A 12,878-nucleotide genomic window follows, 5' to 3' on the forward strand; every position below is an offset into this window, starting at 1 on the left:
CTGGCATCGACGACTTGGTCATGCAGGCATGAGGAATTTGCACACTCTTGCAAAGAAGAAGCATGTCATTGGCATTGAGAATGTCAAATTCCTCAAGGATCACTTATGCGGAGCCCGTGAAGCTGGAAAGATGACCAAGGCTAAGCATCCAACAAAGACTATCATGACCACTACTCGACCATTTGAATTGGTTCATATGGATCTCTTCGGTCCTAACCATTACTCAGCAGTCACAAATGATGCATCTCTCTATGGCTTTGTTATTGTTGATGATTACTCTCGTTACACTTGGGTATATATTGTCACTTACAAACATGAAGTGCAGGAAGTCTTCAAACGATTTTCCTCAAGGGCTTCAACCAACTTCGGTGTGAAATCAAGCACATCAGAAGTGACAATGGAACTGAGTTCAAGAATTCTGGTCTTGATAACCATCTTGATGAACTTGGTATTACTCATGAGTTATCTGCTCCTTACACTCCTCAGCAGAATGGCGTCGTGGAGCGCAAGAACAGAACTCTTGTTGAGATGGCTCGCACTATGCTTGATGAGTACAAGACGCCTCGTCACTTCTGGATTGAGGCAATTTATACTGCGTGCCACATCATCAACAGGGTATATATTCACAAATTCTTCAAGAAGACTGCCTATGAACTCCTCACTGACAAGAAACCCAATGTGAGTTATTTCAAAGTCTTCGGTGCTAAATGTTGGATTAGAGATCCTCATCACAATGCTAAATTTGCACCAAAAGCACATGAAGGTTTTATGCTTGGTTACGGAAAGGACTCGCACACCTACAGAGTCTTCAACAACGTTCTTCACAAGGTTGTTGAAACTGTAGATGTGCGGTTCGATGAAACTAATGGCTCGCAAAGAGAGCACCTACCCTCTGTGATAGATGAACCAGCACCTGAGGAAACTATCAAGTTCAAGGCTACTGAGGATGTCATTCCTACCGAAGAATCTGCTGAAGAATTCATTCCAAAACGTGAAGAACGTCGAGCTAATGCACCTGAAGAAAATACTGAAGAAAATGGTGCTGAAAAAATGCTGATCAAATTCCTCGACGACAACCAGCTCATCCTCGCGTTGCAAAAGAAGTGCAAGTTGAAAAGATCATCGATGACATTGAAGCACCAGGTCCTCTCACACGCTCAAAAGCTTCACATTTATCTAACTTTTGTGGGCACTATGCTTTTGTCTCTATCACAGAGCCCACTAAGGTAGATGAAGCATTTCTGGAGCCTGGGTGGATTCAGGCCATGCAAGAAGAATTACATCAATTCGAGCTCAACAACGTCTGGGAACTGGTCAAACGTCCAGATCCTCGCAAGCACAATATCATTGGCACAAAGTGGATCTACCGCAACAAGCAAGATGAAAATGGCCTTGTGGTGATGAATAAGGCACGGCTTGTAGCTCAAGGCTACACACAGGTTGAAGGAATTGATTTCGATGAAACTTTTGCACCTGTTGCTAGACTTGAGGCTATTCGCATATTACTTGCTTATGCTAACCATCATGATATCACTTTATATCAAATGGATGTGAAAAGTGCATTCCTCAATGGTAAGCTTGAGGAAGAAGTATATGTTGCTCAACGCCCAGGTTTTGAAGATCCAAAGCATCCTGACAAAGTCTTCAGACTCAATAAGGCCCTCTATGGCCTCAAGCAGGCCCCTCGGGCATGGTATGATACTTTGAAGGAATTCCTCATGAAGAAAGGCTTCAAACCCGGTTCACTCGACCCTACTCTTTTCACTAAATCTTATGATGGTGAATTGTTTGTGTGCCAAATATATGTTGATGATATTATCTTTGGCTGTACTGACCAACGTTATAGTGATGAATTTTCCTATATGATGAGTGAAGAATGTCAAATGTCTATGATGGGAGAATTGAAATTCTTCTTAGGTCTTCAAATTCGTCAACAGCGCAATGGCATATTCAAATCTCAGGAGAAATACCTCAAGGATGTACTGAGGAAATTCGGCATGCAAGATTGCAAAGCCGTCAAAATTCCGATGCCCACAAATGGCCATCTGTGCACTGATGAAAATGGTATTGACTTTGATCAAAAGGTATACCGCTCCATGATTGGTTCTTTATTGTATTTATGTGCATCTAGGCCAGATATTATGCTTAGTGTTTGCATGTGTGCCCGATTTCAAGCTACACCGAAGGAATCACACCATAAGGCTGTGAAGCATATTCTTCGATATCTAGCTCACACACCAACACTTGGATTATGGTACCCCAAGGGCTCGGCTTTTGATCTCATTGGATATTCTGACTCTGACTATGCTGGTGATCGTGTGGACCGCAAGTCTACATCTGGTACATGTCATTTCCTTGGATGGTCTTTGGTCTGTTGGTCCTCGAAGAAACAGAACTGCGTATCACTGTCTACTGCTGAAGCTGAGTACATTGCTGCTGGTTCTTGCTGTGCTCAATTGCTGTGGATGAAGCAAACTCTCAAGGACTACGGCGTCAACATGAAGAATGTGCCTTCTACTGTGACAATGAGAGTGCCATCAAGATTGCTCACAACCCAATTCAGCACTCGAAGACAAAGCACATTCAGATTCGTCATCATTTTCTTTGTGATCATGTGTTGAAGGGTGACATTTCTGTTGAGCATGTGAAGACTGAAGAACAGCTATCCGATATCTTCACAAAGCCCTTGGATGAGAAGAGATTTAGCAAGTTGCGGTGTGAGCTAAATATCTTAGAATCTTTGAATGTTCTTTGAAAAGGACACTCATCCTAACACTTATGCAAAATTGATGACTTAGATGTGCAACACATGAAGAAATGTTTTTCTTCAATCAATGAAGAATAACACACTAAGTGTGAGGAAATTAACGAAGAATTTGATTCTCAGAACCCTACGACAATTGTACGCGGTGTATGAAATCATCATTCTTATACGGTGGGTCACGCCACCACCAAAAGCTGAAAATCTTCAATTTGAGTTTTTCCTCATTTTTGAAATTCCTCAGTTGTTCACTTTCTTCAACTTTGCATTGTCTTCACTGTTTCCATCATTTTATTCATTGGCTATATATATATATATATATGAGTTTATGTCCTCTACAGCATTCACTTATGGCTAATTCTTCAAGTTGGTTTTTCTGCTAAGTGAATGTGATCGGACCATTCCCCCTCTATGCTATACTCAACCCAATCTATTCACAAATTCTTCATGTGCGTTCTATTTGAAACTCGTTCAAAATCTTCACTTTGTCCTTGTCAGCTGAAGAATTTGAGAACGGAACTTTAAAACTTATCTTATCCAAATTTTCAGCTTTGCCGCTCAAACTGTTCCACATCCCACGATAATACTTATCTATTCACCCACGATCTCACACGATCGCCACCTCTCAGTACGTGGGTGACACATGTCAAGTGAATGAGAAGGGTCAGGGGCACTTTCGTCCAAAATCTTCGGGCGAATAGTTTTTCACCGTGGCTATAAATACCCCCTCTCCCCTTTCTCACTTCCTTTACTCCGCTCGACCTCTCTCCAGCTCGAGCTTCTCAAAACCCTAGCACCGCCGCTACTTCATCGTCGCCAGTGAAGAAGAGCTTCACTGCCTCGACCTCGTCGCCGACGTACTCGCGCCGGCCGCGGATTTCTTCCCTCCGCCGCCGCCATAGCCGTCTTCCTCCGCCGAGTTAGGGCGTGGAAGATCTGCACAGACGAACTTCTCATCTCTACCTCACAGTTCGTCGTGTTCTTCGTCCAGGGTAATTAAAAGTTACTTTTACTGCCCTCTTTGATTCAAATGATTTCTACAAAATCTTCAAGGGTGTTTATTCTTCAAATCCTTGCACACTAAACACCTCACATGTCATCTGTTCTTGGTTCATTTCTCTAAGCTTTAATTTTTGTTCAAGATTCCTCAATTGTGTGGATCTTCGATCTATACAACTCTGGAACCTAAGACAAAGAACGCTTAGTGAAATTCTTCAAGACTCATCTGGTCAAATTCCTCAAACTTGTTCTTTTTGAAAAACCTTCTGAGAAAGCATATGACCTCTCCAAATTCCTCGCAACTATACTCTATTCATAGGTACTCATGTCCGCTGCTGAATCTCTAGGTTCTCATCAACTTAACTCATTTGCAGCGTTCCTCGAAGAAAAGTTGCATATTTCTTTAGAGAATTCAATTGTTCAAATTCCTCATCTGAAGAAAATGGCTGATGGAAAGAAGCCACATAAAGGAGGAAAGTGGCCTGAGGTCAACACTGCATTTGAAATCCCTAAGGACATCTATGCTGGGTACTGCACACCCCCTGAGGAAGATAAAAATCAGCGTAAGGTGCGCATTCAGAAGAAAGAAAGGAGATGGGCAAGAGAGTGGAGGGAGTACAGGTATGTGACTCCCAAGTACATGAAGAAATTCGCACTCAATCCTCCATGCCCAAGACTTCCGTTGGCACCTGGCCAAGAAGCTGATCCCACCAGCCTCAAGCGTGGTGAGGATTATCCTGATGAATGGGCCAAGCGCCAGGCCAAGCTGGCTAGACAAGCCAGAGAAGCAGTGAGGAAATTCAATGAAGGCTCTGCTGCTGCTGCTGCCGCTGAGGCCTCTGTCAAGCCTAAGAAGGCCATGTCAAAGAAGCCCGCGCACAAGCCAAGTGCTTCACCTTCAATGCCCTCAAGGCCAAGTTCCTCAGCTGCACCAAATTCCTCAGCTGGCCCCTCTCTGCTGAAGAAGAAGACTACTGTTGGATGAGGTCCTCGACCAAGTCCTCACAAGAAGCAGGTCGCCTTCCAAGTACCGTCTGAAGAAGACGAAGCTAATGATGATGAACTTGCTGAAATCATCAGAGATAGGCAAGTCAGGGCCGCTAGAGCCAAGGGCACAAATGTGCCTCTGCTTTTGGATCCAAAGTTGATCCTCGATTACATTGATCTCTGGCACAAGGACCCAAACACTCCTATGCCTGACTTCAAGCTGACTCCTGGCCAAAATCATATGCTGACTGCCTTCATCCAAGAAGAGAAATGGAAATTTGAGAAGGCCAGGCAGATCAAGAAAGCGCAGTACAGGAAGGAGAAATTCCTGAAGAACAACGTTGTCTCTATGACAACTGATGATCTTGTGAAGATCCAGTCTGAAATCAAAGTCCTCAGCGATGATTTCAATGCTTAATATGCTGATTGGCAAGGAGCCAAGGTCAGGTTTGTTAAACTGACTGAGAATTTCACCTCCAATGTTGCAGCCCCATCGCAACAAGAAATTCCTCAGACTGAAGCATCTGCTCAGCCAACTGAAGAACATGCCAGCACCGCTGATGACATTCAGGCTGCTGAAGAAAATGTGAGTTCCAGGGCTGATGACTGCATTCCAGCCGCTGATGAAATTGCCAGGGCTTCCACTAGTGGTGCGCCTGAAGAAAATGAAGAGGTCAGGGCAACTGCATCAGTTGTGCCTGAAGAAAATCAACCACATTCCTCTGCTCCTCCTGCGCCTACCCCAACTCCAATTCTTCCATCTGCATCATATGTGAAGAAGACCAAGGCTGCAGAGCGTGCAGCAGTGAAGAAAAGGAAAACATCAGCTTCATCAGATTCTTCAGCTCCGAAGAAGACGAAGAAATTGACCAGCTCAGTTGCAAACCCCATTGATGATGTTCCGATCTCAACCATCCCATCAAAGGACCTTGTTCCTTTTGATGAAGAATATGTGATCCCTAGCGGATCTGATGAAGAAAATCCTTCTGCTGCTTCGTCGGAGCAGATGGATGAAGAAATTGAAGTGGATGAAATCCCCTCAACTCCAGTTGTTTCCTCGCCTATGCCTCAGTTTACTGCTGAAGAGGTCGGCGTTGAAGAAATAGAAGATGAAGACGTGGACATTGGCTGTACCACACCAGTGATGAATGATGACTTTTGGGAAAGTCAGCACCCCAACTCTCCACTCTTCACACCTTTACAGCAAATTCCTCAGTCCCCTGTTGCTACTGAAGTACAAATGGGATCTGAAGAACCTCGTGCAACCCCATCTGTCCATGAAGAAATTCCAGCCACTAGTGCTGAAGAAAATGTACATGAAGAATTGAAGACCCAGGCTGTCACTGGAGTAGAAGCTGAAATTCCTCAGCCCGAAGAACCTGAGATTGCGATTCCTGAGGTGATAATGCAATTAACTGACACTCCTCAGCCCAAGCCAAAGGATCCATTCTCAAAGAAGCAGAAATTCAAGGCTGATGATTTCTTTGGAGAGCACGTGTTCTTCACTGACTACAATCCCTATGATTCTGCTCGTCTTAGAAGGAAGCGCTTCTGGACCGCCAGCCAGGCCAACTTCTATTCTTCACTGCTCTTCAACAAGGACAAAGTCTTCGACCACGAGCATATTCCTTATGTGGACATGGAATCACTGCCATGCTTCACTCCTGTCCTCAGTGTGCTTCATGACACAGGCCTCCTCAACTTTTGCACAAACATAGTTGATTGGAATGAAGAACTCATTCTTCAATTCTACGCAACTTTGCACATCACAGGAGATCCTGACGATGTGAACTCCTGGGTTTTGGACTGGATGACTGAAAATACTCACTATAAGGCACCGGCCACTGAATTACTTCACGCCCTGCCCATCAGTTCTCCACCTGAAGGAGCTCGTTGCATGTACCAAGAACATGTGCTTACTGATCACTATATGCAAGTGCTGATGAAGCCATTGAAACCAGGTCAAGCCTCAAGGACAAAATTCCTCGTGAAGGAATTGCAGTATGTACCAAGGACAGTCTATCGCATTCTGACGAAGACTATGAGTCCAATCAAAGGCCACGACTCATCTGATGAGGAAATTGTTGGCATCATGAAGAATCTGGTTTTCAACATCATTCATGGCATTCCTGTCAACTATCACGATTTCTTCATGAGGACTCTGGCAAATGTTGCACTTTCACCGTTTGAGCTGAAGCCTTATGCACCGTGGATTATGAGATTCATCAGAACAAGGTCTTCACTCAACTACAAAGCTGATTTTCAGAATCACCTCAGCTACTTGCCCCCGATTGAAGTCCTCAAGCGGACCTATTCCTCAGCTGACGAAAAGGGCAAGGCACCAGCTGTTATAGATGAAGGCATTCGTCCATTGGATGGTCAATTTCGCAAGGCTGCATCTTATTCCCCCAATGATGACTCTGCCACTCATGATTCTGCTGCTCATGCCTCCAAGCCAAATCCTCAAGCTACTGCTCCTCGTGTGATGACTGACCGTGAACTTATGCTAAGTCTTCACCAGAAGGTGGATCGAAACCATAAATGGGTTAAGCGTCAGTTTGGTTCAATTCTTCACAACATGACTGCTACACATAATGCAGTGAAGAAAAACCATTACTACCTCCATGAAGTCTTCGGTCGCACCTGGGCTGTTCTGTCTCACATTTACAGTGAAGAAGATCTGAAGAACATGGGTCTCAAGGAGGACTTTGACTGGTCTGCACCTCCACCGAAGAAATACAAGAAGGTCAAGGTTCCTTCCTTGGTGGCCAGCTCCTATTCTTCATCGCGCGAAACTGATGAGCATGAAGACTTGGACGACACTGCAGGCCCTACATCAACAAACGACCCCAACAACACTAGCGCTCCTCCATCATCATGATATCCTTCAGGGGCGTTAGTCCTCATTTTTAATCCTTTTGGCCATTTGATGCCAAAGGGGGAGAAAGTTGAGTTAGTCTTCAAGCGGGTCTATCTTATATGGGCGTTTTTTTCTTAAGTTACATCTCTCGTGCTTCTGATGACTTTGCTGGATCGAGTTGTAAACTTAAACTCTATGGTGACCTGATACTTTTGTTGTGTTCTTCTGCATGCTTATTCCTCGCTAATGTTAATGCACGCATGCTGAATTACATCAGTCACCATATTTCATCATGCATTTCAAATTCTTCATATTATATGTCAAATGCGTGTATGAATTACAAGATATAGGGGGAGATCTCCATGATTCTACTCTTCAAGTGTGCATTGCTTCAAAAGCAATTCCTCACTATGCACATCTTCAGGGGGGAGTTCTTCTACATCTTGCAATCAAATTCCTCAATATCAGTATTTACACTTCATATGATTATCCCCGTTGAAAACTTAACCTATATTGTCATCAAAAAGGGGGAGATTGTAAGTGCATCTAGTGCCCCTTAGTGATTTTGGTGTATTGAAGACTTATAGGTTAAGGGACTAATGCGTTTGTGAGTGTACACAGGTCTATAAGTCTATGAGGAGTTTGATAATTACAGAGATAGTCGACCCCTAAAAATGAAGTTCTTCGACTGAAGACTTTGGTATTCTGAAGACTTCCTGAAGACTTTGAAAGTGAAGAAATTGGTGTAACCTTGAAGACTTGGTATTCATTTGAGGAACATGAAGCGTGAAGACTTTTGTTTTCGTAGTTTCATTTTCTCTTTCTTGAGTCATAGGAAACACCGTACTGTTAAAGGGGGTCAAGGAAATACTAAGGAAAAATTTCCAAGTGATGCTCAACTCAAAATCCTACACCTACCAATCCCTTCGAGTGAAGCCATTGGAAATCTCATACAGTTCAGTCATATTCTTCAGTGACAGAGATGAAGTTCTTCTGGTCTCTGAGGAATTTGTTCTGACTGAGGAGTTAGGAATTCGCCAGTGCGGATTGCCTACACTGTGAGGAACATGATAGCCCTGAGGAATTAGACACTCAAAATTCCGACCGTTGCTGTGCTACGCGCCAGCTGTCCCAAAATATCTTCCCACCTAACGGTCATATCATTGAAGGGTATTTATGTCTTATCATGTCGGGCTGCTCCCTAGGCTATAAATAGCCGCCCCCTACAACCACTAGCTGGTTGGCTGCTCCAAGAGAAACTGACATTTGTCATTTGAGAGCATCCCATCCTCCGAGGACTTTGAGCGAAAATCATCAAGTGAGGAAAACCCAAACCCAAACACCTACAAACCCAAAGTGATTGAGCATCACTGAAGAGATTGATCCTGCGTGGATCCGACACTTGTTAGCTTTGAAGACTGTGCTTCTTCTAGACGGTTAGGCGTCATGGTCTAGAGCATCCAAGAGGAATTGTGGATCGCCGAGTGACCGAGTTTGTGAAGGTTCGGAAGTCACCTGAAGAGTTACCACGAGTGATTGGACGAGGTCTGTGTGACCTTAGTTCAAGGATAATACGGTGAGGACTGTGTGTCCGGGACTGTGTGTCCTCAGGTTTAAATACCTAGCCGCTCTAACCAGATGTACAACTGAGACAGCAGTTGGAACTGGTCTACCAAATCATTGTCTTCACCAAGCTTACTGGTTCTATTTCCTCAATTCTTTCATTTCCTCATTACTATGTTGTGTGCTTGTCATATCTGTGTTTGAAGACTTTGGCAGAAGACTTTCTCAATTTCCTCAGTTCAATTTCTTCAGTCTGTTTGTCTTCATCCTGTGCTATCATGTGTTTACGCTTTCTATACTTTGTGTTTGTCTTCATTTCATCATGATGACCATGCCTATGTTCTGCTATGCTTACTCTTGAGTACTTATTCCGCTGCAAGTCGTTCTTCGCTAAGGAATTTCCTCACCCGCAAATTCCTCAGTGAAGAATTCATAAAAATCGCCTATTCACCTCCCCCTCTAGTCGATATAACGCACTTTCACAAATGTTGCACTCTCTCCGTTTGATTTGAAGCCTTACACTCCTTGGATTATGAGATTCCTCAGAACAAGGTCTTCACTCAACTACAAGGCTGATTTTCAAAATCATCTCAGCTACTTTCCCCCCATTGAAGTCCTCAAACGGACATTTTCCTCAGCTGATGAAAAGGGCAAGGCCACTGCTATTATTGATGAAGGCATTCGTCCATTGGATGGTCAGTTCCGCAAAGCTGCATCTTACTCCACCAATGATGACTCTGCCACTCATGACTCTGCCGCAAATGCTTCAAAGCAAAATCCTCAAGGCATAGCTTCAAGGGTGATGACTGATCGTGAGCTTGTCCTTAGTCTTCACCAGAAGGTCGATCGCAACCACAAATGGGTTAAGCGTCAGTTTGGTTCTATTCTTCACAACATGACTGCTACACACAATGCAGTGAAGAAAAACCATTACTACCTCCATGAAGTCTTCGGTCGCACTTGGGCTGTTCTGTCACATCTATATGGTGAAAAAGCTCTGAAGAAAATGGGCCTCCAACAGGACTTTGACTGATCTCAACCACCAGCGAAGAAATTCAAGAAAGTCAAAGTTCCTTCAACGGTAGACAGCTCATATTCTTCATCTCGCGAGACGGATGAGCATGAAGACTTGGACGACACAGCGACAGGCCCTACTACAACAAACGACCCCAACAACGCTGGCGCTCCTTCCTCAACATGATATACTTCAGGGGCGTTAGTCCTCATTTTTCGATCCTTTTGGTAATTCGATGACAAAGGGGGAGAAATTTGAGTTAGTCTTCAAGCGGGTCTACCTATATGGGCATTTTTTTGCTAAGTTACAACTCTCGTTCTTTTTGAAGACTTTGCTGGATCGAGTTGTAAACTTAAACCCTATGGTGGTCTGATACTTTTGTTGTGTTATTCTGCATGCTTATTCCTCATTGATGTTAATGCACGCATGCTGAATTATATCAGTCACCATATTTCATCATGCATTTCAAATTCTTCATATTATATGTCAAATGTGTGTATGAATTACAAGATATAGGGGGAGATATCCATGATTCTACTCTTCAAGTGTGCAATGCTTCAAAAGCAAATTCCTCACTATGCACATCTTCAGGGGGAGTTCTTCTATATCTTGCAATCAAATTCCTCATTATCAGCATTTACACTTCATATGTTTATCCCCGTTGAAAACTTAACCTATATTGTCATCAATCACCAAAAAGGGGGAGATTGTAAGTGCATCTAGTGCCCCTTAGTGATTTTGGTGTATTGAAGACTTATGGGTTAAGGGACTGATCCGTTTGTGAGTGTACACAGGTCTATAAGTCTATGAGGAGTTTGATATTTACAGAGAAAGTCGACCCCTCAAAATGAATATCTTCGACTGAAGACTTTGGATTTCTGAAGACTTTCTGAAGACTTTGAAAGTGAAGAAATTGGTGTGACCTTGAAGACTTAGTATTCATTCGAGGAACATGAAGCGTGAAGACTTTTGTTTTCGTAGTTTCATTTTCTCTTTCTTGAGTCATAGGCATTTTCTTTTTCTTGAGTCATAGGAAACACCGTACTGTTAAAGGGGGTCGAGGAAATACTAAGGAAAAATTTCCAAGTGATGCTCAACTCAAAAGCCTACACCTACCAATCCTTTCGAGTGAAGCCACTGGAAATCTCATACAGTTCAGTCAATTTCTTCAATGACAGAGACGAAGTTCTTCTGGTCACTGAGGAATTTGTTCTGACTGAGGAGTTAGGAATTCGCCAATGCGGATTGCCTACAAGTGAGGAACATGATAGCCCTGAGGAATTTGATAGTCAAATTTCCGACCGTTGCTGTGCTACGTGCCAGCTGTCCCAAAATATCTACCTACCTAATGGTCATATCATTGAAGGGCATTTATGTCTTATCATGTCGGGCTTCTCCACAGGCTATAAATAGCCGCCCCCTACAACCACTAGCAGGTTGGCTGCTCCAAGAGAAACTGACACTTGTCATTTGAGAGCATGCCATCCTCCAAGGACTTTGAGCGAAAATCATCAAGTGAGGAAAACCCAAACCCAAACACCTACAAACCCAAAGTGATTGAGCACCACTGAAGAGATTGATCCTGTGTGGATCCGATGCTTCTTACGTTTGAAGACTGTCTAGAGCATCCAAGAGGAAATTGTGGATCGCCGAGTGACCAAGTTTGTGAAGGTTTGGAAGTCACCTGAAGACTTACCACGAGTGATTGGGTGAGGTATGTGTGACCTTATCTCAAGGAGAATACGGTGAGGACTGTGTGTCCGGGACTGTGTGTCCTCAGGTTTAAATACCTAGCCGCTCCAACCAGACGTACAACTGTCACAGCAGTTGGAACTGGTCTACCAAATCATTATCTTCACCAAGCCTACTGGTTCTATTTCCTCAACTCTTTCATTTCCTCATTACTGTGTTGTGTGCTTGTTCATATCTGTTTGAAGACTTTGACTGAAGACTTTCTCAATTTCCTCAGTTCAATTTCTTCAATCTATTTGTCTTCATCCTGTTTTATCCTGTGCTTACGCTTCCCGTACTCTGTATCTGTTTTCATTTCATCATGATGTCCATGTTTATGTTATGTCATGTATGCATCTGAGTACTTATTCCGCTGCAAGTAGTTCTTCGCTTAGGAATTTCCTCACCCTGAAATTCCTGAGTGAAGATTTCATAAAAATCGCCTATTCACCCCCCCCTCTAGTCGACTTAACGCACTTTCAGAACACAACAGAAACGGTTCAACCACTGGTACGCGTCGGTCCTAAACAAACGGTTTTTAACCCTTTCCGCGACGACATTTGGAACCATCGCCAAGTGAGTGTGGGCGATAGGGGGGTCTTTCCCACACGACCCAGAAACCGTCGGGGATAGGCCCCCTACAGTACTCCTACTCGTTTCTGCTCGCATTGCCATCGCAGTCGGTATTCTGTGGTGCTACGTTTACGATGCGCGGCCCATCACAAACGATTCACTATTATAGAATGTGTATGATGCACGGCCCATCACAAACGGTTCACCGTTAAGAAGATTAGCTAATCGTCGTACGAGTGTCGGACAGGATTACGAAACGTCAGACCGTCGTAACATCGTCGTACATGACAACTATCGCACACGCTATTCTGTGATGCAACATTTACGATGGATACTTCATCAGAAACAGTTCATGGTTGCGAATCGTGTACGATAAGGCAACTAACACA

Source organism: Aegilops tauschii, chromosome 3 (assembly GCF_002575655.3).
Source record: "Aegilops tauschii subsp. strangulata cultivar AL8/78 chromosome 3, Aet v6.0, whole genome shotgun sequence".
NCBI classification, from domain to species: domain Eukaryota; kingdom Viridiplantae; phylum Streptophyta; class Magnoliopsida; order Poales; family Poaceae; genus Aegilops; species Aegilops tauschii.